The sequence below is a fragment of the Lissotriton vulgaris genome, chromosome 3_2, assembly GCF_964263255.1.
Source record: "Lissotriton vulgaris chromosome 3_2, aLisVul1.2, whole genome shotgun sequence".
Taxonomy (NCBI): Eukaryota; Metazoa; Chordata; class Amphibia; order Caudata; family Salamandridae; genus Lissotriton; species Lissotriton vulgaris.
In genome coordinates, this window is record NC_141690.1 from 72,825,703 (window position 1) to 72,853,148 (window position 27,446).

Consider the following 27,446-nt stretch of genomic DNA (forward strand, 5'->3'; position numbering starts at 1 on the left):
TCCTCGTTGGGCCGGCACAGCAATGCCCGACAGGCCCAGCAGTGGGGTCTCTTTAGCAGAGATCTTTTGATCTTTGCTGTATATTGATTGTAGGTTAGGGGATGTATGTGTAGGGTGCTACACATGTGGTTACAAGAGTCTAAGGAGTACCCAGAAAGTTTTTGTAATGTAGCAGCGGTTCCATTGACACAGTAAAAATAAGGGTGCTATAGTTGGTAATCAATTAAGAAAAAAACATCCAGGCAAAACAATGTAAATAGCTGGCAACTTATTATTATAGCAAATATAGACACAAGCAAAAGAAAGATTTTTTAAGACAGCAGATGTAGTCATACATAAAATTTAATCACATTAATAAAAATTGATAGACATGTTCAATCAAATACAAAAGTTATATAAAAAGGATAAAATGAGAGTACAGTATTCAAGTTATAATAATCTCTAATTTCAAAGGAAAAGGTTAAGAAGTATATGATGGTTCACAGCTGATTGACAAAGTAGATGTTTTTTTCTGCCCTTGACACAGTAAAAATAAGGGTGCTATAGTTGGTAATAACATACCAAGAAAGCTTCGGAGAGTGTTGACTAAAGTCAACATGTTTTATGTCCCGGTGTCCATAGGGTCAGTGGCATTTTTTCAGGACCAGGTTAGTACCTACCCTACAGATGACCGGACCCCAGATGGTAGCGAAGGGTTTCCAATCCATATTAATTATACTGTACCTGCTGTGGTGCATGAAGGGGGAGTGAGTTAGTGATAACTCTTAGGTAAAGCAGACCACTGCACCTTGCTGCAGGGAGACAAGTGGACTGTGTGGTGTATTAACCAGGACTTATGCTCCTCTGTTGAACTGGTGGATTAGACATAGATTTAGTTTTGTTTACACAAATACGGGACTTGCAACCTTCTACCAAACCTGTGTGTGGGCAAGGTTCACAGTGGTTGTAGTGCATCATGGTGTAGTGTCTGTATAGTATATTCAAATACAGTGGTCTTCTCATCAGCAATTCAGACAATACTAAGTCAGAATATGCTAGTCAAAAAATGTATCCTTTATTTGCTCTCTGAATGATAGCAGGTTCCCTGCTTGATGGTTTCGGGAGAGTAGAACCTTCCATAAGTTGCCTATAACCAGAATGTGTATCTTACCGCTCATCATAGGTCTTCTTGTTCACTTGACCATGTTCAGTCATTGTATTCGAGTATGACATTATTTGACGTTCTTTTCTAAGCCATTTATAGGGGTATGGGTTTGTGACATGTTGATCCAAGGATTGTTCGTTGGATGATTGTGAGCTGTTTAAATCTGACATTGGGATCCAACATGTTCAATCAATCAACCAATCAATCAATCAATCAATCAATCAATCAATCAATCAATCAGAACAGAATATATGCAGAATATATGCAGAACATATGTAATACACTTTCTTTTTGTCACTCTACTTGCTATATGTGCCTGGCAGAGATGACTATATTCAGTTCAAGGCTTGGTGGTTGGATGTGTGCTTTCTTCTGGTCTCCTTGTTTGAGCTGCCTTAGAATGTGTGATGCAGCTAATCTCACATAAGGTGCCCCAACTAGATGGTGGATCTTGCAAGTTTCCACAAAACATCTATAAGTCATAAAGGACATAAGAGGATAATCTAACATATACTCATGTGTGTTTGTGTGTGAATGTGTAGCTCGATACTTGTGATGTTGCCTAGTGATGTGATCCGTTGTCTGGTCAGTTCAATTGTTATCTAAATATGTAGTGCTTGTCAGGCTGGTAGCCCACATTGCATGATATGGCTAAGGGTGTGAACACCCTTCTTTAGAAGTACACACAACACACATTAAATGACGTACTAACATGCTTCAAATGGTTGGCTGCCTGAATATTAGCATATTCTAAACTCAGCTCTAAGCATGGTCCATGGGCTCTAGAGGGCAACGTAAACACCACAAAAGCACTAGGAAGCAGATCAGCAAAGGCAGTATTTTAAAAAACAAACATCATAAAATAACTTTCGAAATATGGTTGAGAACGTCTGGCTGCTAGCAAATTTATGTTTATATGTATGACAGACAGAGTGATCTTAGACCAAGCACTTTGTGTACCTGGACCTCGCCCTCTCCTACAACCTTTCCCCCACCACATCAAATCCCCTAGACCTCACTGAAAAGGAAATCCTTGACATTCTCCAGGACCATAATGCAGCCCTGGGCACACCCTGTCTATCAGGCGTGTGTGATGAACATCCCATCCGCATGGTTGCTATCAACCCCTGCAGACCAGCTCCCCTCTGTAACAGAAGGGTGATCAGAAGCAATCTAGCCCCTGTGCACCTGGCTGCCCCGACGCCCGACACTGGCTCCCTCCCCTCCCTGACTGGTCTCTTAATTAACTGCCGCTCGGCAGTAAAGCATGCTGCCGATGTTGCTGCTCTCATCCTCAACAATAAATCTGACTTAGCCATTCTAACAGAATCATGGCTTAATGATTCCTCATCCCCATGCCTGGACCTCTTAGTCCCACCAACTATAACATTGCCATGCTAGACAGACAACATAACAAGAAAGGTGGAGGCATTGCCTGCACCTATCGCTCTAACCTCCTAGTCACAGAGCTCCTGGCAGATACTACCGAATGCTGCGAATACCTAGCCCTCTCAATTCGCAGTAACACCACTCAACTATGCAACCTCCACATCCTTTACCACCCCCCAGGCACCAACGATTCCTTCACTGGCCACCTCAAGGAAATTCTCACAGCAAAGAGCTCCTCCAACGCCAAAGACATTTTCCTCGGAGATTTCAACCTACACTGGAACGAGCCCAAGGATCCTCATGTCAATGCCATTAAAGACCTCTTGGCCGACCAAGCCCTGACCCAAGCCTGTTCACTCCCAACCCATTAGAAAGGGGCCACTCTCGACTGGATCATCTCGAAGGAGGCAACTGTTAAGCTTATCTCCATAGACCCCTGTGACTGGTCTGACCACCACGCCATTGCTTTCCTTCTACCCGGCACCCACAAGATAAGGACACCACAGCCGGTTCTTCCCAAATGCTGGGTCAGAGACACCAAGAACCTGGACCGCAAGGAACTTGAGGTCCACTGCAAATCTCACCTCCACCCCCCCCCCCCTCGATATCACATCGGTCAGTGACCTCAATGATCACTACTCTGCAACTATGTCTAACATTCTGGATGACCTAGCCCCTCTTAAACTAAAAAAAACTCAAGTCAAAGATAGACACCTATGGTTCACTGGTTCCCTCAACAATGAGAGAAGATCCCTCCGACAAGCCGAAAGAACCTGGAGACAGCACCCCTTGGCCGCTCATCTAAAACTTCTCCACCAGGCCAGAAACACATACAACAAGAACATCCTCAACTCCAAAAAAGAGTTCTTCAGAGCGGAACTAGGTAATGCCCAGAACAAACCATGCAAACTCTTCGAGTTGGTCAAACACCAATCGAACAAATTGGCCAAAATATCAAAAGAAAACCCCAAGTCTCTGATCACTTCTGATGAATTCTCCTCATTTTTCGCTAACAAAATCAAAACCTTAGGTAATGAACTTAGTTCTGCCTCACTCCCGCTACCAAACCCTGACCTTCCACCTTCTCCCCCGTGCCTCCACAGGCCTCACCTAAGAATCAAGCACACTGGACCGACTTCTCACTCTATGGGGTTGACTCTGTCACCAAAATCCTTTCCACCTTAAACCTGAACAACCATTTCAATGACCCGCTCCCCTCAAACTGTCTTGCGACCACCGCCCAATCCATTATTCCTAGCTGAACTGCAATAATTAACGCCTCTCTCCGGCAGGGATCAATCCCTGACTCTCTGAAAGTGGGCCAAGTCCTTCCCAGTCTGAAAAAGCAGTCGCTGGATCCAGCCTCCCCAGACAATTTCAGACCAATTTCCAACATTCCTCTCTTAGCTAAAATGCTGGAGAAGTGTGTGCAACTGCAGCTGAGTCACCACATCAACAACTTCCACCTACTCGATGACTGCCAATCTGGCTTCCGACCTGGAGACAGCACTGAAACCACCATGCTCCACATCGTCGATGATGCCCTACAAGCCCTTGACCAAGACAAAACCTGTCTCCTAATCCTCCTTGATCTATCCTCGGCCTTCAACACGGTCAACCACATGATGCTACTGGAACGCCTCAAACTTAGGATGGGATTAGATGGCCCGGTCCTTGACTGGTTTAGATCCTTCCTCCAAAAGCGGTCTCAAAGATTCCTAATCAATGGTAATCTGTCCGTTCCCTCCTTGGTCTCGGTTGGAGTCCACCAAGGATCAACGTTATCCCCCACCCTTTTCAACCTTTATTTAGAACCCCTTATCAAAGTCCTTCGCACCACAAATATCTCCTACCATATGTACGCCGGTGACACTCAGATCTACATAAAAATCTCATTTCTCAAGGAGATTCTCTCTCTGAATGAGGCCCTGAAGCTGACCGTCCTATGGCTCTCCTCCAACCAATTTAAACTCAATGCTAAGAAAACTGAGTTCCTTCTAATCTCCCCGCCAAAAAGCATTTCTGAGATCCAGGCATGGATCAAGGCCATCACAGCCTTAAATTGTACCCCGACCATTGTGGACTCGGCCAAATCTCTGGGAATAACCTTGGATTATAACCTAAACATGCGAGACCACATCAACTCAATGGCCAAATCTGCCAGATTCCACCGGAGCTACCTATGGAAACTGAAACCCTTTCTTGTCGCTCCCGACCTAAAACTTGCAGTCCAAGGACTAGTCATCTCTAGGCTGGAATATGGCTGCACCACCCTCTCCGGTCTACCCAAGATCTCCCTAGCACCCTTGAAAGCCTGCCTCAATGCAGCTGCCAGACTACTCCCTGGCACCTGGAAATTTGATCACATCACTCCTCAACTGAAAGCATTGAACTGGCTTCCTCTTGAGGCCAGAATTCAACTCAAGCTGGCATGCATCACGCACAAGGCCCTACACTCAAACTCCCCTGCGTATCTTACACAGAAACTTGTGATATCCAGAGGTAGCAGAAACTCACGTTCGGCCAATGCCCTCCTTCTCCAGCCTGCACGCTTTCGGAAAAAACTAACTATAATCGAACGTTCACTGGGGCTGCACCTAGAATATGGAACTCCTTCCCACCCGTCATTAAAAGAATCCCCTCTCTGGCACGCTTCAGAAAGGAGGCTAAATCCTTCCTCATTGGTAAATTCCTCGGCTAACCCCATCCAACAACCACCTCAGAGACTATTGCCATCCTCCTTCAACCTTGCCCCACCAAGAAACCAGGGGCCTGTTTCTCAGCAACTATAATATTGACTATCCTGGTAACTCCCATTCCTCTTGTAATCAGCACCCCCCCTGCTGAATGTACAGTATACTCTTGTTTTATCATGCCTCTTGTATGACTCTTTGACTCTGTAAAGCTCTCTGATACCCTAACAGGTCAAGTTTGCGCTCTATAAAACACTAAAATTCATAAAATAAATACAAAATAAACCAATTACCACTTGCTACCTGTAACTGCAGCCATTGATTTGCACATCTAAACGGTAGAAATAGCGCACATGTCAAACAAAGTTATCAGCCTAAGATAAGGACCAAATTGTCAATGTGCACAGCCTGCACTACCATGTATAGTCCAAACTGCCCAGCCCCAGACAGGCACTAAATACAATGATGTAACGAAAGAGTATGGTCTGTGGCTGGTATATGTGAGTGGTACACACAGGGTGACCACACATGTACACTAAACACAGTTTGCAGGCCAAAATACTTCAAACTGTAAGGGGCACATGCATCAAGGTAGGCTTTTGCGTGTCCTTAATTGCGATTATTAAGGAATCTCAATTAAGGACTCGCAAAAGCCTATGCATGTAGATATTGCTATAAAAATAGCGATTCCTAAACATTCCTTAATTGTGACTCTCAAATTGCGAGTCGCAATTAAGGAATGGCTTCTCATTCATTCCTAAGGGCCTACAGGCCCAATGGAATGAATAGGAAATTGCATGCGCAATTAGCAATTATCAATAGATACTTGTAAATTGTGCATGCAATTGCAAAGGTGTCAAAAGGACACCCTGTTGCACCCATGAAATGGTGATGTACACCCATGTTTCGCACACAGATGCCCCAACGGAATGTGTGTGTGTAACCTGAAACTTTGTAAAATAGCACTCTAGTGCATTTTTCAAAGTTTCCGCTAAATACCATCAGGTTGAAATAATCGGTATTTAGCGGTCCATAATGGCAACATCGCTTTTTTAAATGCAAGCTTGCATTGCATTTAAGGCATTGCAATTTGTGATTCCTTAAATGCAATCACAAACTGAGATTTTTGCGTTTGGGGTGATGCATCCCTAATGCAAAAATTGTGGTCGCAAAGGAGCAGATTCTGCGAATCGGTCCCTTTGTGATCGCAATTTCAAATGATGCGTGTGCCCCTAAATATATGAAGAACATGTAAGAGAAATCAGTTTAAACACATAATAAAGAAATACTGTTTTTTCAGTCATGCAGAAAAAGCACAGTTTTAACCATGTGTGCTGATACACTGATTAGGACTTGATATTTGTTGCCATTGTTGAGGACGAGTGGGAGACAATGTCTTCCTCATGAACCAGCTTTCCATGAACCATAACAACTCCCTGAGATAGATATGTCTAACTGATCTTTAATTCTTGCATATAACATATTGCATCCATTACATGTATGAAACGATTTTTATTTGTAGTCTAGGATTACGTTATCCTCTTATAATCTCTTCTTGATAATCTTAAACGAGTAAATAGAAATCTTCCCTGGTTCCACTGTCGTAAATCACACATATTTTTATGCAGATTCCTCAGTGTATCAGTGTATAATGTTACATTATGTCAAGCAGGGCTTGCAGCTAGATATGCTTGCCACAGTGGGGCACTATACCTGCTATACTGAGGAACTCAATATGCTTCTGAGCAACAAAATATGTGTGACTTAAAATAGAACCAAAGAGGATTTCTCTGTACTCTTTTGGGACTATCACAAAGACGCGCTAAGGGAATAAATACCATATGTGCAAATGATAAATGGGAGAAACCAATTCTGTAAGTGGCTCTGAGGAACTGACTGACAATTTTGAAACTCTGCTTGCCCTTGAGTTTTATAAATACAATAAGAAAGAAAATACAAAGTCTGAGCACTCTATTTTATTTTTGCTCCTTAATCTTTCATGAGTGTCAATTTACCGAAATGCCAGGGGTAGCAATAGTGACATCTCATAACCACCCATTGACCCAATGACATCACAAGAAGTGACATCACATGATCTTTTTAGAACAAGAGGAACCAGGAACTATATTTAAGTAGGTCCTGCCCATTGCTCTAAGGCAGTAGTAAAAAATCCAAGGGGTGTACAGTTCCTCAGGGTTAGGGAAGAAAGGTATTTTATAAAAAAGTGCCCTCACACACCCGAAGGCTGTTATGCTTCATCATTGGGCCTTGCTTCTCGTCGGGCCAGCGCTGCAATGTTCAACGGGCACCCGCAAAGGGGCTCTTTGGCGGAGATCTTTTTGGAGAAATCCGTAAGGTGCGTGCAGGTGTGTGTGCTTGGTAGTGCGGTGTGTGAGTGAGTGAGTCAAGATAGGTCTAGGGCCGTCCTAACCGAATGTATTTATTTCCTTGGGGCACTAGCCTATTTAAAAGTAATCTGCCCCAACTGGATATGATGTTCCTATAGGGCTAGTGTGGTGCATAGGGTCGACATGTTTCATGCCAGATTTGCCCCTAATGGGTCTAGTGGCACTGTATCAGGAGCAAAAGAATGACAATTGGGTAATTTTAGCACTACCGCAAGTCTTTCCAAACAGCAGTTAGATGCCCCGGGTTGAGTGATCCCGATTTTGAAAGACCTAGGGAAAATGGGGACGGAAATAAAAAAAGAACAAAGAGGGCCAAGGTCTTGTTAAAAAATCCATGACACAGCGTGCAGTCATTATGCTACATGTGACTGGAGTTTAAAAGTTAAGAGAAAGCACCAGTCGCGATGGCCGTGGCTAGGTTGTGCAACCGGGGCTGAAATTCATCAGAGTACCACCAGTGGTAGCGTTGGTGGTTGTGATTCCAACCTAGCATAAATAGTTCTAGCAATAGCTGGAAATGTGGGAGCAATTGTCATTGACATGCTATTATACATTGTGACATTAGGGAGTCATGTCCCATGCGTGGTATAAGTTGGTTAAGACACACATTTGAAGTAATTCATAGCAGGCAGACGAATTCAAGCATAAATGCGGCACATTGGTAATGCATACATTTGAAGTTATTCATAGTGGTCACAATAACTCAGGCATACATGCGGCACATCCATTGTGATTGTCACGCTCTTAGAGAACAGGCAGGCACTACTAGACGAAAATTCGCCCCCCTCAGTTAGCGTCCCTTGTCATCAAAACGACCCCACTAGGGGAGTGCTGCTAATATACAATTGTGATACATAAAAAGGTGTGACAATGCTTGCTGTGGGTCACTGTGTTTCTAACAGAGGACTCACCCCTGAGAATCAGGGTTTGTGCTGGCGGGGATGGCAGAGCACCTTGTTGCTCTGAATGCTGAAAAGGAAGTACAATTCAACAAATTTAAGATGCTTCTCTTACCAGGGACTTGATGTGGCGTTACCACACAGAAACATGAACATCCATACACATGCAGGGAGTCAGTGCAAATAGCGGCTGTCCTACCCTTGCTCCGGGCCTTTGATGCTTGCTTCTGGGTATGCGGTATTTGAGTAAGGCTGCGTGATTCATTACGTGGTTGATTAGACCGCAAACGGGGCAGCCATCTTGGAGAGGAATTTTATTAGTAAGACCGTGTTCCTCACTCTGTCCTACAATCCCCTTAAATAATGCCCAATTTTGATCAGTGACACTGGGTAGTCCATACATTTTTGTCTGACAGCTGACATTATCGGCTCGAATCTCAAAATTGATTGCCACTGCCACTAGTGACCCTCATGGTGAAGCCATTCTACCTAGCAATCCTCTCAGTGTTCAAACTAGGCCATTGTACATTAACCACGTAATGAACCGTGGTTGACTAGACCGCAAACTAGGGCGGCCATCTTGGAGAGGAATTTTAATAGTAAGACCGTGTTCCTGGACACGTGTTATTACGGAGGTGCAGTCAACCATGTAATGAACCACCTGAGGTGGGGTGTGGGGAGGGGGGGGGGGGGAAGGGGGAAGGAAAAAATTGAAGTTCTTGTTGGATTTTGATGAAAAAATAAGTTGGCAAGATGTTTGTTTTAATGCACTATTATTGAGATATATATGTCTATTGGGGGGCTTAGAGTGATTTCCTTCAACGTTAATGGGCTGAATAATAAACCTGGTCGCTACATAGAGGGTTTTCATGTGCTCAAGAGTCTAAAAGTGGGGTTGCTATTTTTCTAAACCAGAATCTAGATGCAGAAATTGTTCAGTATGAAGATGGGGGGACAGGACGGTGGTGTTGGGTCACGTGTTTAATTAAAGGTAGGAAAAGACCAATTACATTTGTCTGCTTTTATGCCCCAGTGGAAGAACGTGCCCCAATCTATGACGTGTTATTTCAATCTTTATTATAAGTTAAGGGGGACATAGTGATAGGCGGTGACTTTAATATCCTTATGGATATAAAATTAGATTCCACTAGTCGGCCAAGAAAACAATCTAAATCAAAATCAAGAAGATCCATTATGCAGAATACCTCTTTATTGGATCTCTGTGACCCCTGGCGGGCTAAATTTCCGCAGAAAAAAGAATTCACGTGTTGGTCTGGGAGACATAGATCCTCATCTCGATTAGATTTTTTTTGGGCTTCAAGGCTATTAAAATTTTCCTACCAAAAATGTTTCCATAATGGTTTTTCAGACCACGCAATGTTGTTGATTGAATTTGAAGTAGGCGAAGAGATTAAGTCATCTAAAAGATGGATATTTAATAAAATGTACTTGCAGGGCAATAATTGGGTTTCTTTTTTAAAAATTGAAATTTGTGAGTTTATAGCACGTAATCTAGATACAGCCTCACTTCATATTATATGGGACTCATTAAAAGCCTTTATTTGTGGGATCATAATCAGCAAAGATGCAGAGGAATGGCATACTATTAAACAAACTAAGACCTCACTCTATCAAAAAATCCATTCACTCACTTTGCTGCGCCAAGTTAATCCTTCTAGTGATGTACAAAAAGAATTAAATGAGGCTAAACGTGAACTTAATACGTTTCTTTTTTCACAGAGTGAACAGCAATTCTCGATAAAATCCCAGAGGATTTACGAGGAAAGTAATTTTTCCGGGAAACTCCTCGCATGGCAGGCAAAAGAGCAAGTTGCCGCAAAGTTAATCCCCTCTTTAAAGTGCCCTGTTACTAAAGTTGAAGTATCACAAACGGATGCTATTGGCGCTATTATATTGTCCCACTACAAACTGATTTACAGTCAGCAGCAAATATTAGATCACTCCAAGCTCTTAAAGTTTTTATCCAGATACAATATGCCCTCCCTAGCGCAGGTAGAAAGTGATTCAATGCAGCAGTTATTTTCTAAATCAGAATTAGAATTAGTGGTCAAAAACTTACCAATGGGTAAAGCTTGTGGCCCGGATGGCTTTCCGGCGGAATTTTTTAAGAGTTTCTTTTCCGCGTTCTCTGATTTATTATTACAAATATTTAATTATATGTTAATGGGTGGTCAATTCTCGGATTCTTTTGGGGAGGGGACTGTTGTTAGTTTTCCTAAGAAAGGTAAAGACTCAAAAGACCCTAACTCGTACAGGCCTATCACATTACTTAATACGATTATAAGATTCTTACTAAATTACTTGCAATACGTTTTAATTCAATCGCAACGGATCTCATTCACTTAGATCAGGATGGTTTTGTGGCAGGCAGGCAATTAGTGACCAATACCCATTTTCTCACGGAAGCGTTAGATTGTTTTCAAGTTAAAAAAAATCCCGGCTTTAATTTTATTATTAGACGCAGAGAAAGCTTTTGATTTAGTTGTGTGGTCAACTTTATTTGTTATTTTAAAACATTTTGGTATCCCCTCACAAATTATTAGTTTAATTCAAAATTTATACACGGGTGCCAGAGCAAATATAAATATTAATTCCGTTATGATAGGCACAGTCTCGGTCCAACGGGGCACCAGGCAGGGTTGACCCTTATCCCCTATCCTTTTTACTTTTTTTATTGAACCTTTAGCCACAGCTTTCCGCGAATCTGTAAATATCCCTCCACCGATTACTGCTATGGCAAAAATTAAACTTTATGCCGATGATATCATGTTGATAACCAAAAAGGATATCCAATCTCAAACTGCTGTTCTGCAGCTTTTTGAATAATTCAAGGCCTTAGGAGATTACCGAATGAATAAAAAAAACCTGAAATATTAGTGTGTGGTGGGGAGGAGGTGGATCTACATGAGGATTTAGCCGGGTGCATTAATTTAAGACCAAAACGGTATTTAGGGATTATGTTCTCCACCATGGTATCCGATTTAGTTAAGTTGAATTTTGACCCACTTGTACGAAAAGTACAATCTTTATTTACTAGATGGGATTCACTACCACTCACTATTATGGGACGGGTGGCACTTATAAAGATGTCTGTACTTCCATTATTTAATTTTTTATTTTCAGCTATTCCGTGCTTCCTACCCAGCAGTTTTTTTTTTAAAGTTGAATCATTATTTTCAAGTTTTATATGGGCTAAAAAACGTCCTAGGATAGCAATGAAGACACTATACGTAAATATTGAATTGGGAGGCTTATCTCTTCCTAATCTTAGAGATTACTATAGTGCATATTTTGCCCAGTATTTAGATCAGGAATGCAGAGTCCAAATGTATTTATCAATTTTTTCTTTGACCAAATTAGTCAAGAGGTTCAAACCCCAGTTCCTTTGCACATCCCTAAATCGCCAAAACTCACCCGATATAAAATAATGTATTGGTTTTTTAAACGTCGCAACGTTCTTCTAAAAAGATATTCTCTCCCGCAGTGCAATTCTAGAACTCCTCTAAGGAATGCTCTCATTTTTTTGGGAATCAAAATCGGAGCAGATATTGTTTGTCAATGGGAGCGGGCTGGGTTTTGTACTCTATTAGACTTTATAAAAGAAGGGGCTTGGCTGTTACCAGGAGAAATGCAGCAATTAATCCCAGGGAAGTTTATGTTATTCAATTCATATGTTTCGATTTTTAAAGTACTGGGACAAGTTGAGTTAAGAATGATCGACTCTCCATGTCAGTTGTGGGATGATTTGTTTTTGATTTCTCAGAATAAGAAGCCAGGAGCATGGAAACGGTATTTAGCTCATTATACTGAATTAGATCTTAGTACAAGAGTCATTAAAAAATGGCAGGAACAAGAAAATCATGTTCTCACTATGAATACCTGGAAATGTATAAACAAATTGAATTTTAGTGTTCTTCGTGGCTCTAACTGGAGGAGAATGTTCTTTTTTAATAAATGGCTCCTATATCGAACTCCTGCCGTCATCTCAAAAATGTATACAAATGTCAGTCCCATCTGTTTTAGATGTAAGCAGTTCAGTCCCGCCAATTGGTCTCACACTACAGCTTACTGTGTTAAAATTGTCCCTTTTTGGAATGATATGTTCGAATACTTACAAATGTTTTGTGGGATTCAGATTGCTTCTAACGTTAAATTAATACTTTATGGATACAATACTGATCTTGGTTTGCTAGAACAGCTGGTTAAATTATTTTTTATTGCGATGGCAGTAGCACGGTCCTTGGTGCTTCAGAATTGGAAACTAACACAAGCACCTACGTTAAATGTCTGGCTTCAGAAAATGAGAAATGTTAGAATAAGCGTATTTCGTTATGCCCAGTGAATTGGGGGAATAAGGAAATTTGACAAAATTTGGAAATCATATTTTGAGTAATGTTACAAATTGTACTCTGTAAAATATGATTTTGAATTCTTTGGTAGTCAATATACGTATTTTCTTTTCACTAACTGAAACCGGATACAAGAACTTCAATAATAAAAAGTTTTATAAAAAAAAAACACGTAATGAACCACGTTTCTTCATGTAGACCACATATTTAATGTGAACTATATCATTTACATACATTATTCATTTTGATTAGCATCACAAGTGAGGTATTAGCACTCATTCAAAGCATAGAGGTGATTTTTATTAAAACACATTATTTTCCAGGTGTTGACAGTAATGAAAACGTGCAATGTATTTGTATTTATTATTTTATTTTATTCAGAAAAGTATATGTTAATATTGGTGAATGCAATGTCAATGTATGCCATGACAAATGTACACATAACAATGTCAATTCTGGTAAATATGATGCAGAAGTATGTATAATAATGAGAATGTCAGTAAGCGCGATATCAATGACCGGCATCAACCCCGATTCAGAGATGCATGGTCAGAGAGGCCCAGCAAACCAAACCCAAGCCTACTGATTCTAAGTGACAGGTTAGGTTACACATAGCCCGAACAGGGAAAAACCAGATCGATCCCACAGATAGGCATCTGCACCAAAAAAGATCCAATGCTATTAGTTCCAATAAAACACATTTGGGCAGAGGGAAAAGCGTTCCCAAATACCACAAATTCAGATGACACAGTTAGGAACGCTCAGCCAATCAGAACACAGTAATTAAGAGCTCCCCAAGCCAGACATCTGGACAAATACACACTGGCCCACATTGGGTCTCCACAAAGTCAAGAGCAAATTGTGCCCCCTTTTCAGATGGTTGAATTTATGGTTCATGACTAGGTCCGGGCTTACCTGCTCTACAAGAATGTGTAATTGGTTTATTGTACTTCAAGGACTGTATATAATGCCGGCCAAAACTTCAGTACATCAAGACAGTCTTCAGAAACGACTCTGTTGCTGCTCTCCCCGCTGCTGGTTTTAATTAAACCAACATAATCCTGTTTTGCCAAATACCTCTTGACTTTTCATTTTTTCAAAGTAAATTGATATCCGAGCAATATATACATTGCACTGATGTTTGTTTTAGAAAGTTAAGAGTTAACGCCTGAAGTTACAGCTGAAGGTGCAGAAAGTGCAATGCACATTGCAGCAGTTTTTACCTTCAGTGAATGGCATTTCCTTAGCCACCCCTGAGACTAGGGTCGCAAAGGCAGTGCCACGGGTCACAAGGAGCAAACCAAGGGTCTCAGCGGAGAAGCCTTGCAACCTGTACATGACGACCATGCAAACTTTGATTTGGATTTCTATTTGAGAAGTATACCTGGTACAGCAAACCATTATATAATGAAAGTGCATGTTACAAGTTTATACTTTACAATTGCTTTACCAAATGGTCATGTTGATTTTATATCTTACTAAAAATTGCATAGTATCTACAAAATAAAAAGAAATTTCTTAGAATTGATATCTGGTAAATTATAACACTAGTAATTAAGATCTGTTTGATATAAACTATAGTCTTAAAAAGCATTCATACTTCGTGACCTTTAACAACTGAACTGCCACTGAAGTGACTGATATCAATTATATCAATTCAAAGACCATTCTACTGTGTCACATTATCTTTCAGCTCAAACTCCAGGGCTTCTTCATCGCTTTTTGAAATGGTTCGAACATTCACTGGGAAATCTTGTGTGAAACACCTGATATATGTTACACCTTTGGTTCATTCCCATAAACAGGGTGGTGAGGATGGGATGGAAGTTTATTTTGGGTGTTTGTTACCCTGCTGTTATGTGAGAGCACTTAGTCAGCCGTTACTCAACTCAACCCCCTAGTGATCTCATTGCTGGGCATGGTGGCCTGGCATGACTGCCAAATGTCAATGCAAATTATTGCAGGAACTGAATGTAAATACTGTTAGTAAATCACACACATTACAATAATGATTAAAAAACACACCGTTTTCTTATAGTTAACACTATAATATTAATATGCAAATAACTAAATATTGCTACACCCTATAGTTTTATACCCATGAGGTAGTTAGTATGGTTAATTAGTAAGGCGCTATACCCATTAAAAATGAATTGTAATTCAGCCTATAGAGATGAAAGAAATCCCTCAATTAAGGGAGTGAGGAAGCACTGCAGAATAATTTTACTGATGTAGTTATTCATTTCCGAAAAGTATTCTTTTTGAGTGGACATTACAGCACATCCGCTATATATTCCCCTAGGACCATGCCTATTCTAACTTGTCAGGTCTCATGGAATAGTCCTGGCCGCAGTTCTTTGAGTGATCAGCACACTGAGGTCATGTAATGCCTCTTCCACCACAAAGCATTTTTGCAACATCAACTTGGTTGAACTCATGAAACCTGTTGCAATGTATTATAAATGCATCACTGAGTCATGTGTATTATCCCTCAAAGCTAATCTTGATCCATAGACAAAACAAACATGATGCAGACATTACAATGAGAAATCCCAGCCAGTATGTAGCATCCCTAACATTTTATAGGCTCTTGGGATAGTGGTTATTTCTTAATTATCCGTGAACATCAAGAAGTATGGTACAGGAGAGATCAGCATTACCCCAGCAATGGTAGCAGTTGCTGTGCCTTGATAGTGGTAGACCATTCTGTTATTTTCAGCACTATCAACCACATTATCCTAGTTTGCTGTTTAGTTGTATTGACAATAATGGATTCAGTCCAAGATAGTCCACCTTTGTTCTGCTGAAAAACCACTCCCCAGGTGAAACCAGCATTAATTATCAATTCAAAAATCTTTATTCGGATTTAAAAAATCCATAAAAGCACACTTTAAAAACAATTTGACATTTACAATTACAGCTACAATAGGTGCAATAGACACTATAAAGTACATTATTAGTGCATTTACTAAGTCACGCATTTCAAAAGTGCAAGAAAGGAACAATAGTCATTGGTAATTCAAGGGTTTTCCATACTTCTACGTACATTAAAAATGACTTTTAAAAAAACAACTTGTCCGAAATATAAGTTCGTCGTCCTCCAATTTTAAAAGCATCAAATAAGACTGGTTCAGGGAAATGGGTCTACGTTTTTTAAAATATGGTGCTAGAAACCATTTAATGTATTTCATATAAAACTTACACATGAAGAAGAAATGTAAATCATTTTGTTTACTGGTTCCGTCACAAGGACACGGAATCTTGTCATCTACGGTGTGTCCCAGAGGAAAACAAAGTAAAAATGTTACCGTTCCTGCTTTCAGTCTAAACAATAGAGATCTTTCCCAGTAGCACATTGGTAGTGTCAAATACAACGGAAGTTGCTGGGTTAATAAACCATTGTTAATATAGGACACAACAGTTTGTTTCTTCATCTCTTCTGACAATCTTTTTTCCCTGTAATTGGCATACAGTTCAAGTTGGACTACTTTTTTGTCAATCCTCTGTATATGAGATGGATTTTCAAAGAGGTTGCCCCTGTCTATACTAGACAGACTCTCTTGTATGCCACGGAACCATGGGATCTTATTCCATTTTTCACAAGCTAAACATTCCCTCAAAATGTCATGTGTTAGACTAGCATATTCATTTACCCAGATAGCTAACCAAAATAATGCAGGCCTGGCTGCAATACAATCACTAATATAGGGTGCATTCAGCTCCGAGTGACAAATAAACCCTGATGATGAAATGGGGGCCCCCAGTAGCTTCCTACAGAGCCGATTCTCTTCTCTTTGTATTGAGGGGGTTTTTACCGACCCCCAAATTTCGGCACCGTAGGTTGCCACTGGGATGCATTGGAGCCTATAAATCTTTAAAATTGCTTTAGTTGCTCCAACTTTCCTCAGTTTGGGGAGAGATAGAATTGAGTTTATGGCCTTTGAGAACTTGCCTATGGCGTGGGCAATATGCCCACTCCACAGGCCGTTCGCAGCAAAGACCATACCTAAATATGGGAAAGCTTTAGTTAGGAGCAACTTATCAGCTCCTATCGTGATGGAATTTAATTGCTTGGCCCCTGGCCCACAGGACATGATGAATGATTTTTTAAAATTTACTTTTAAATCCAAATTCCCCATATATGATGCAAAATCCCTGACTAGTGCCCGTAGGGCGTTAGGTGTTAATCCCATAAGCACAGCGTCATCCGCGTATAAGAGACACAGTAATTGGCAACCTTTAATTTTTGGGACATCTTGGGTAGCCTTTTTTAGGGAGTCTCTCAAGCCATTTATGTAGATGATAAATAACAGGGGTGCTAAAACGCACCGCTGTCTCACCCCCCTTTCTACATTAATTGGACCAGAGAGTGTACCCTCCATGTCAATCCGTACTTGTGCCTTTGTATCTTTATGTACATAGGCAAGGAAATGTACCAGGGGGGGATCCAGGCCATAGGACAATAGAATCGACCACAATTTTGACCTGTTTACCAGGTCAAATGCGGACGATAAGTCCATAAACGCCAAGTAAATGGGTGACGCCTTAGCAATATTATATTTGCTAATTAAGAGGTTTAAATTTAGGCATTGTTCGATGGTTCCCACCTTGCGTCTAAAACCCATTTGGCAACGGTTAAGTACACCCATTTCCTCAGCCCAGTCATTAACTCTATTATAGAGTACCCTACCCAGGATCTTTAAAGTATTGTCCAGGAGCGAAATAGGCCTATAATTTGCGGGATCAGATCTTTCGCCCTTTTTATAAATAGGCACTATTATGCTCATGGACCAAGTTGCGGGTATTGGGGCAAACGGTAGACTGTTAAAAAGGTTGACAAAAATATTTTCCCAGAGTTCTGTGTTGTGCTTGATTATGTCTATTGGGAAGCCATCGGGCCCAGGTGCCTTGTTACCAAGGCTCTGATTAATGGCCACGGTGACTTCCCCCACAGTGATTTCTAGGGATTCCAATGTTCCTGGGGTATAATCCTCTAAAACCACCCCAGGGCTGGCATATATTTTAGAAAAATGCAATTCCCATTGCTCACTTGCTATGGTACAGCTAGTCGGGGTTAATTGCTTACCCATATCCCGCATCTTTTTAACGGCAGGCCAAAAAGTGGTGCTGCTCCCCAGGGTAGCAGCAGTTGTTAGTGCCTCCCATTGCTCAGTTAGTAGAGCAGCCTTCCTTGAGGCTATAGCTGTTTTATAATTCAGTCTAGCGGTCCTCACCTCTATTTTGCTTCTCGGTTTACAGTTTAAAGCTCTACGCAGAGCTTTATTTGCTGCCGAGCAGTGGCGGTCGAACCACCTTGGCTCAGGAGCAGTTGGTTTGATAGGGACACTTAAGAGGGATTTAATGGTGTTGCAGAGTTTAGAAAAATCTTTTACTATTCTGCAATGGTTCCCATCATCCAAAGAACATGATTCAAGTAACGGACCATGGTTACTTATAATAGTGTCCGTTACTTGTCCACTATTTACCCCTTGCCATTTGAACCTCAATTTGTTAGCTGAGACCGTAATATCCCTTGCCCCCAGGGATCGAACAAGGGCATTCGGGGGGCCTAAGCCAATGTTGACCTCCAAAGCGTTATGGTCCCCAAAGGCAGTTTCAAGGACACCGACCTTATTAACTCTATCTATTAAGTCAGAGGACATGAAAATATAATCCACTATACTAGAAAAATCTCTTCCTCTAAAGGTTGGGATATAGATAAGTGGCTCCTTTTTGTCAACATCCATTATATCTATTAGGATGTGTTCATTAAGGACGCATTCTAGTTCTTTGCCCCGTTTGTATGCCCTATCTATTTGTGCATTATTCGTTTTTGATGTTATAAACTTGGCATTGAAATCTCCAGCCAATATTGTCCTGGTACTTATTTGATAATGGAGCTTTTCCGCTATTTTAGATAGTTCTCCGAAAAGTTCAATAAAATTCCTATTCGGAGTAGAACTAAAATCGTTATTATAAAAGTTAATAAGATAGTATGGAACCCTTCGAGTATACTCAATTATTTGAATATTTGGGTTTTTTGAATGAATCAATTTTATGAACCCTCCTATGCTTATCTTGAACCCTATCAATAAGCCTCCAATCGGGCGGCCAAAGACAGGCTTTCTGGCATTAATACAATAACAGTGGAAACCCTCTATATGCACCGCTGTTGTCGCCCAAGTTTCCTGAAATAATATTATGTCCTTTTCGGAAATAACCTTTAGCCATTCAGGATCAGAGACCCTTTGCTGTAATCCAGCAACATTCCAGCTTATGATCTTAAACTCTTTATTATGCTCCTTTGGGTATTCACTACCTTCGTGTATCACCAAATCATGGGGTGTGGCATGTTCTTCTTTTCCATAGGGCACTAATTGACCCAATGCATTAACTAATCCTTGTACTGGTGTAGCATATATCTCATCTATTTGTATGCTTCCTGCCTGAGGCTCATTGATGTTTTTGTCTCTAACACTGACATCTGATGGGTTGTTTTGAGATTCAGGTGGTGATGAGAGTCAGTCTACCATGTCCAAAGTATTGAAAGCATTGAATCTATTGGATGTAGGAAACCCCCAAGTTGGATCCCTTGCTAAATGGGGTCTTTGGTAATTCCAGTGATTGTTATTATTATTGTGCCTATGGTTATTTCTCCCCCATTCTCCCCAATTGTTTCTCTGTCCTACCTGGGTCCACCCTTCGTCTAAGCCATAATCATAATCCTCATAACATTCTTGTCTGAGATTTCCTCTTGGCGGGTAGAAATATGAGAGGTGCCTTGTCTCAATGCCCTTGTTATATCCCTCACTAACCCAGGAGCAAATATAATCCACTGTACGAGGGTCATTGAAATTAATAATGATACAGTCACCTTGAACTCTCTTTTTCTCATGGCCTACCCAAGGTACTCTTCGAACTGTCAAGATTTTACTTACATAGTATGATGGTAGAGGCCTATTATTATTCAGCCAATGTGTAACCTTGTTAAGTAGCGACCAAGATGGCTCATCTATATTATCGGGGGTCTCAGGGACTCCTGTCATCACTACGACATAGGGACTTGAGCCTGGGGGTAGATTAGCAGCAAATCGTTTATTCTTCCCTTTGTGCCACTCATTTCCCTTATTTACCTCATTGGCTTTATCTTTACAAATAGTGGAATTATCCCCTGCAGTATTTTTGTTGTTATCTTGGGGTTTTGCAGTTGGGGTTTGCACTAATGGTTTTGTTGTCAAATTCTTAGCCATCGGGAGTGCCTTAGAGTTAGTTGTGGCAGTAGGGGGTGGATTAGTTCTAGGCGTTGGCTGGGGGATTTTTTGCTGAGGGGGGGAGGGGGTTTTGGGGGTTTAGCGGGGGGTCCTTTAATTATGGTGCTTAATTCATTCAATTGTTTTTCTATTAGTCCCAGTCGTGTATCTATAGTGGCAAGATGAGCAGTGACAAGTTCTCCAACCTTCATTATTAATTGGCTGTTGGAGGTACAATCTTTGCACAACAGGGCTAAGCTGGGCATTACCCCAGCACATACAGAATCTACAGTTCCTTTCTTACTTCCTTTCTTAAGACTGTTCTTTGCTTGGTCCTTCCCCTGCTTTTTCTGACCCTGTGGATTCCCCTTAGAACTGAGTGCAATTGTGACTGACTTATGTGGCGGTAGTTTTTGTACAGCCCCCTCCCTCAGACCTCTCAAATTCCTTGAAATAGTAGTTGAGTCATCCAGAGTATTACTGCTGGTGACTGTGGGTATGTCAGGAGCAACAGATCGGTCCAAGTTTATATTTGATGTGTCATTCACGATAGAGGTATTTTCAATATTAAAGATAGCTTGCGATGCCTCTATCATAACTGGATCTAGACAGTTTGCAAGGTTTACTGATGGAATGGACTCAGTTACAATATCTAATTGTGTATTAAAGTCCTCCATCAGATCTAAATTTGGTGACTTCTCCAAACTCAGCTGTAATTCTGATAATGACTGAGTTGCAGATAAATCAACAGTGTTTGGCATACTGTGTATTTCCACTATTGCAGCAGGTTTATTAAGTGTTTCAGGGTCTCGATGGGGTATTTTTGCATTAGCTAGCAGATCCAATGATGACCTTTTTGCTTCTGCCAACTCTAAAGAAACACGTCGATTCAATAAAGATATACCCTGATCTATTGCATCATTTGCTTTTGCAATAAAATTGTCAATGGGACCAGTCACCTTGGCTCCTCCAGCTGCAGTTTTGCTCCGGCTGCCCCTTGTGGACATGATCACCGTTTGTGCGCAAGCAGAAGGTATATGTTACAAAGGATTAAGAGTTATTACTTATCCTCACGAATCACAGGATCCAGATGTAAGGGGGGTGGCCCGTCCCCGGTCGTCCACAGACGGTCCCGCCCTTGTCCCGGGCTTCTCCCGGTCGCTCCCGCGCGCTCCCGCGCCGCGGGGCCGAGTTGTTTGCTTTATAGTGCCTGGGTTAGGTTGGGAGGGGCGTTTCCTGCAGGGAGAGCGCACAGGTGTGTTGATTGAGGGCGGGCGGTCAGGCGGGCGCTCCTGGGACAGGTAGTCCTGCGCCTCCGCCTCCGCCTGCTCGCAGCCCTTGCAGGATACCTTGGATCTTCAGCTCACCCCTTTGTAGTTCTTCAACAGAACGAAGCGGGACCCGCGCAGCGGGTTCCGCCAGTTGCAGCGTTACCGGGAAGGATTTTCTACGGGTCTCCCCTGTCGACCAGCAATCAGCAACCAGTGCGCGAAAGTAATCCCGCCGCTGCTCCAGTCCAGCAGCCTTTTCTCCGCAGTCAGTTGGGGGCGTTTCCTGCAGGGAGAGCGCCCAGGTGTGTTGATTGAGGGCGGACGGTCAGGCGGGCACTCCTGGGACAGGTAGTCCTGCGCCTCCGCCTCCGCCTGCTCGCAGCCCTTGCAGGATAACTTGGATCTTCAGCTCACCCCTTTGTAGTTCTTCAACAGAACGAAGCGGGACCCGCGCAGCGGGTTCCGCAAGTTGCAGCGTTAACGGGAAGGATTTTCTACGGGTCTCCCCTGTCGACCAGCAATCAGCAACCAGTGAGCGAGAGTAATTATCAATGACCAAAATCTTTTTGGGAATGCGAAAATGATTTAGATTATTGCCAAACCTCTTTAATGATTACTTTTCACCTCTTGACTCAGATAATTACCAATTACCAGTTATCAATTTCGATATCCATTACACATGGATAACTTTTGTTATTACTTTTCTTATTACTTATTGTAGCATAGGGTAGCAGTGATTGCCAACAGGTTGCAGACTGCCTTCTCAAGATCCAGAATTGAACACCAATATTCTCTTCCTCGGTGACTGAGATCATCTACCTGTATATTGGTGAAGCATACGTGTTAGACCAGGCATCATTGGCGTGAGTCTCCCTTCCATTTTGACGGATAGCCTCCTCTGTTTTGATATGTTTTTGCTGGTTGTATGTTTTGGGCACTGTGCCACTGCTATTCAGTGCCACATTGCAAGAACTCCCTATGTTAAATTGATGTACTAATTAGATTCCATGATTGGGTTATTTGATTTACCTGTCAGTCGCTAGGACAGTGCACCATGTGTGCCCAGGGCTTTTAAATCAAATGCTGATGGTGGGCTTGCAGCACTCGTTGTACCACCCACAGAAGCAGCTTGTAAAGTGTGTCTCAGGCCTGCCATTGCAAGACCTCTGTGCAGTCTAGTACTGCCATGTCGACTTGGCAAGTGCACCCACTTGCCAGTCCCTAAACCTTCCCTTTGCTTCATATCAGACACCCCTATGGTAGGCCCAAGGGCAGGGTGCATTGTAAGTATAAGGTAGGACATTCTCTGGTGTGTGTAACATGTCCTAATAGTGAATTACAGCCATTTTTGTTTTTCACTATTGTAAGGCTACCTGTTCTCCATAGGCTAGAATGGGTAGTTAGATTATTACATTCTTATAATCCTAACAGACTCAAGGAACATGGTAGAAATTCGAACTTAGTATGCCTGAACTCAGAATGATAAAACAACACTTTTGGAAAGTAGGTATTTTCTTGCCTAACTCTCCAGGCCTGCCTCTGCTAGGTTGTGTATTCCTGGGTTTGTGAGTGAAAGGGCTGGGGGATTCCATGAGACAGGCTGTGGCAGCCCAGTGGTGAACAGAGAGATCGGCATCTAGATGGGAGGGAGGAGTTGCACCTGGGACCTGAATAGGGCTGGGCCTCTACAATGCTGGCTCCACCTCCTGTGGCTTGTCTGATGTCTCTGCCCTGCACTGTGAAAGGAGAGAAGGAATCTTGTCAACAAAGTGCTACAGACCTGTGCCTTCCCTCCACTGGGGTGGATCCACCTCCCGTGAGGCAGCTGTTGTCTCTGCCCTACACAGTGAAAGGAAGGAGAGAGTTATGTAAACAAAGTGCTCAGGAACTGGTTTGGACTAGGCAGAGGCCTCTCTGCCTTCAGAGAACAAAGGATTTTGGGGTATAAATATTGGAACCCTTTTCCCAAGAAATTAGATCACTTCTGGAACAAGACACCTTTTGCCAAGGAGAATAACCAAGGAAACTGCAGGAGTTTTACTGCCCCTCTGCCAGTGTGCTGTTTGCTGGGTTGATCTGCAGTGGTTGCTTCATTGCCAAGGAAAGGAGAAGGAACTTTTTAAGGACTTTCATCATCTACAGAATATTCTCCCAGGGACAAAAGACTTCATCTCCAGCTCCCCTCTGAATTCCCTTGCTGGGAATTCTCAACTCCAGACATTTGCGTGTCGCTGGGAGCTGGAGACGCGACGCATTGAGAGGAAGCGTGTCGCCGCCGCAGCTGAAATCGTCGCATCGCTGGAGAAGCGAGCTTTCACCGCATCTCCCTGGAAGTGTGTATTCATCGAAGCTGCCTGCTGTTGCATCACCGGAGAAGCGTGACACCATCGAGAGAGTCGGCATCGCATCACCGGAGAAACGTGTCACATTGCCTGTCACGGCTCCAAAGTACAGGGTCGTCGCAAGGCTGCCAGAGAGTCTACGCATCATCATTGAAGCGTCATCACATCGTAACATCAAGGGCACCATCTTCTTGCATCACAACCGGATCATCGCATCAAGGTGCCATCTTGCGCACCGCAACAGGCCCGCAGGCCGAGAATCTATGCATCACCTCCGCACCGGTAAGGATTACGACGCATCCCCTACTTTGCACAAGCATTGAGGCACGACACATCATTTCCCCTGGATCCCAGAACCGAAGCATCTCCCTTTTTGTGAGCCTTTTGTTTGCTTTGCATTACGCATCCAGGTACTTTGTTAAGAACTTTGTCGCATTTATCATCAACTTGAACTAAGTAACTTTTATCATCTTTAAAGCAATCTTAAGGGTAGTATTGTGGATTTTTGTTGTTTGTGGTCTTGTGTTTTAGTCTAGATAAAGAATACCTATTTTTATAAAAACCTGTGTTGTGTCCATCTGTAGTGTTTCCACTATATTACTGTGTATATTCAGAAATGCTTAACACACTGCCTCTGAGATAAGCCTGTCGGCTCTTTCCAAGCTACCAAGGGGGTGAGCAGGGGTTTTTAAGGAGTGTAATCCCCTTATTCTGACTTAGAAGTAAGGGTCCCTATTTTGACAAATGTGAATACCATTGCCAACTAGAGACCCCCAGATCTAACAATATGCCTACCCTCTCAAGTCTGGCTCTAATGGAAAAATAGTTTCTCACAAATAATAAGTCTTTTGCTTGGGGGAGGAGGTTGTTAACCTCTGAAGATGACCTTTAGACTTGGCATCTTTGGTGTGATCTCCATTGACTTTTGCCTCTTCCTCCTGTATTATTGATGCAGTGCTGGATTTTGTTTTTGCTGGCCTTAATGCTTTGGGCACTTTGCCAATGCTAATCAATGTCAAAGTGCAAGTGCTCCCTATGTATATTGTTATTACAACCGGTTCCCCCTCATATGGCATATTTGATTTACAAGTAATTCGCTAGTAAAGAGCACTGAGTGTGACAGGGCCTGTAAATCAAATGCTACTAGTGAGCCTGAAGTACTGATTGTGCCACCCACAAGCGTAGCCCTGAAAAGGTATGTCACACCGGCCACTGCAGTGTCTGTGCGCAGATGCTAACTGCCATGTTGACCTGGCAAGTGCACCCAATTGAAAGGCCCTAACCTTCCCTTTTCTTACATGTTAAGCACACCTATGGTAGGCCCAAAGTACCCCTCTGGGAAGGTTGCAGTATATCTGAAAGGTAGGACATGTCCTGGTGTATGACATGTCCTGATAGTAAAATACTGCCAATTTAGTTTTTTACTTTTGAAAGGCTATCTTGCCCCATAGGATAAAATGGGAACTGCTTTGTAACATCTTACAAATATAACTTGCCATTGGGACAAGATAGAGAAATAAAGTTTAAACTCTCTGAACTCTTTTAGTAAAGATTGTTTTGCACATGTGCAGTCGAGCTCGCAAGATTTTATATTTTTGGGTGAATTTCACTAGCGAGCTTTAAGCCCGCCCCTCTTTTCTGTTGGCTGATGTCCCCGTTTAGGGTAAACGGTGGCCAGCCATTGGAAAAGAGCATCCTCTGACGTACTCTCTTCTCTTTGTAGTGTGTCCCATTCAGATGGACTTCCCTGACTTACTGCTGGCGTAAAAGCTTTCTTATCTTCCTTATGGGTCCAAACAGATGACCCCATAAAGAAGATAAGAAAGCTTTTACGCCAGCAGGAAGTCAGTCAGAGACACGTACAGCGACCAGAAGCACCCCTACTCCTACATCTCGCTGACAGCCAAGGCCATCCAGATCTCTCAGGAGAAGATGCTGCCCCTGAGTGAGATCTACAAGTTCATCATTGACCGCTTTCCCTACTACCGCAAGAACACGCAGTGCTGGCAGAACTCACTGCGCCACAACCTGTCCTTCAACGACTGCTTCCTCAAGATCCCGCGCCGGCCCGACGGGCTGGGAAAGGGCAGCTTCAGGGTGCTGCACCCCATCTGCAGAGACATGTTCGAGAACAGCAGCTTCCTGCGGCGCCGGAAGAGCTTCAAGGTGCTGCGCGCCAACTCCCTGGTGCCCATCAAGGCCTCCGAGGCGGCACGCTACCTGCAGCAGCAGGCCAAGCTGTGGCTGAGTGCGCTGCAGGGCGCCCACCTGCTCCTGAGGGGATACAGCCTGGGCAGCTCGCCAACCAGCACCTTCAAGCACCCCTTCGCCATCGAGAGCATCATCGCACATGACTATAAGGTGCCAGGGAGCCTGGCCTTCTCCGCCATGCAGCCCGTGCCATGGGCCTACCCCCTGTCAGGGCACCTGGGTGGACATCTGGGGGCAGGGTGGGCCCCTATGTACAGTTTAGTCATGATGGACACCCTTGGGGGCAGCGAGTACAGCATGGGAGCCTACGGGGTTCCCCTCAAGCCCCTGTGCCATGGGGGGCAGACACTGCCAGCCATCCCCATGCCCATTAAGCCCTCCCCGACCTTGGGCCTGTCGGGGCCCATCTCGGCCATTCTCCAAAACTCTTCTTTCCTGAACCCCACCTCCCCGTAGAGCGTCAGCAGCCAGAGCAGCCCGTCGGTGCCCAGTGACTCCCTGGGCAGCCAGCCCTCCATTCTGCTGTCCGTGGCTGTGCACTGACCGGGGTACGTGCCCACGGGGCAGCGCCTTCTCACGTAACTGGACCCATGGGGTGGGAAAGTGGGGACAGCGCCTCCTGTGAGTGGAACCGGGGTGGGGGCAGTGCCTCCACATGTGACTGGACTCAAGATGATGCGCCCCTATCAAATGCCTGGACCAGAGGGGCAGCAGACCCTCATATGACTGTTCCCAGAGGGCAGCAGACCCTCCTGTGACTGTTCCTCAGGGCTGTGTCTTCTCACGTGACTGGGGCAGAGGGCCCTCTCATGGGGTGGTTAACCATGAAATGGCTGGACCAAGAGGGCAGAGCCTCCTCAGTTTACTGGACCAAGGGGGAAGTGCCTCCTGACATTGCTGGAACCAGTAGGGGCAGGCCATCCCCCGGCAGCAGGGGTCTCTAATCTGACCATCCTTAAAGGAGCCGTATCCCCTGTGATTTGTTGTGGACTTCCTAAAAATGTTGTGATACTGCGTGGTTTTCCTTCGTCTAGCTGATCCCAGAAGACACTTCACATAGTGCACCCAATGTATTTAAAATGTGCTTTGCAGCGTGATCCTCTTGCTACCTACCTGCACCCTTTGGTGGAGGGAGATTATTTGGGCGTCCCACCACCCCGTCCCTTCTGCTTTGATTAACCACCCCGGCCTACAACGCATGTACTCCAAGCATGTTGTACTGTGCAGGACACCGAAGTTGAGCTTTGAGGGTTGCGCAAAATGGAGGCCAGGGTTAAAAATGCTAGCCTCACAACTCCCTCATCCATGTGCTCCGACTCCTGCAGCCCTCTGACCTGCCCCCAGAAGTGTGTGCCCTCAAGTGTGCGTCCTTGTTTCTCTGCCCTCCTTCCTAGTCACCCAGGCGTGCGATGCCCTAAGGTCTGCGGTGCCTTCACACCTGAAAGGTGCTCGCCAGGACAACCATACAG

General features: G+C 43.4%; 1 pseudogene; it reads left to right on the forward strand.

Annotated features, from left to right (window-relative positions):
* The first annotated feature begins 24,647 nt into the window (after window positions 1-24,647).
* Window positions 24,648-26,520, forward strand: LOC147725349 (forkhead box protein B1-like; annotated as a pseudogene).
* Window positions 26,521-27,446: the final 926 nt, after the last annotated feature.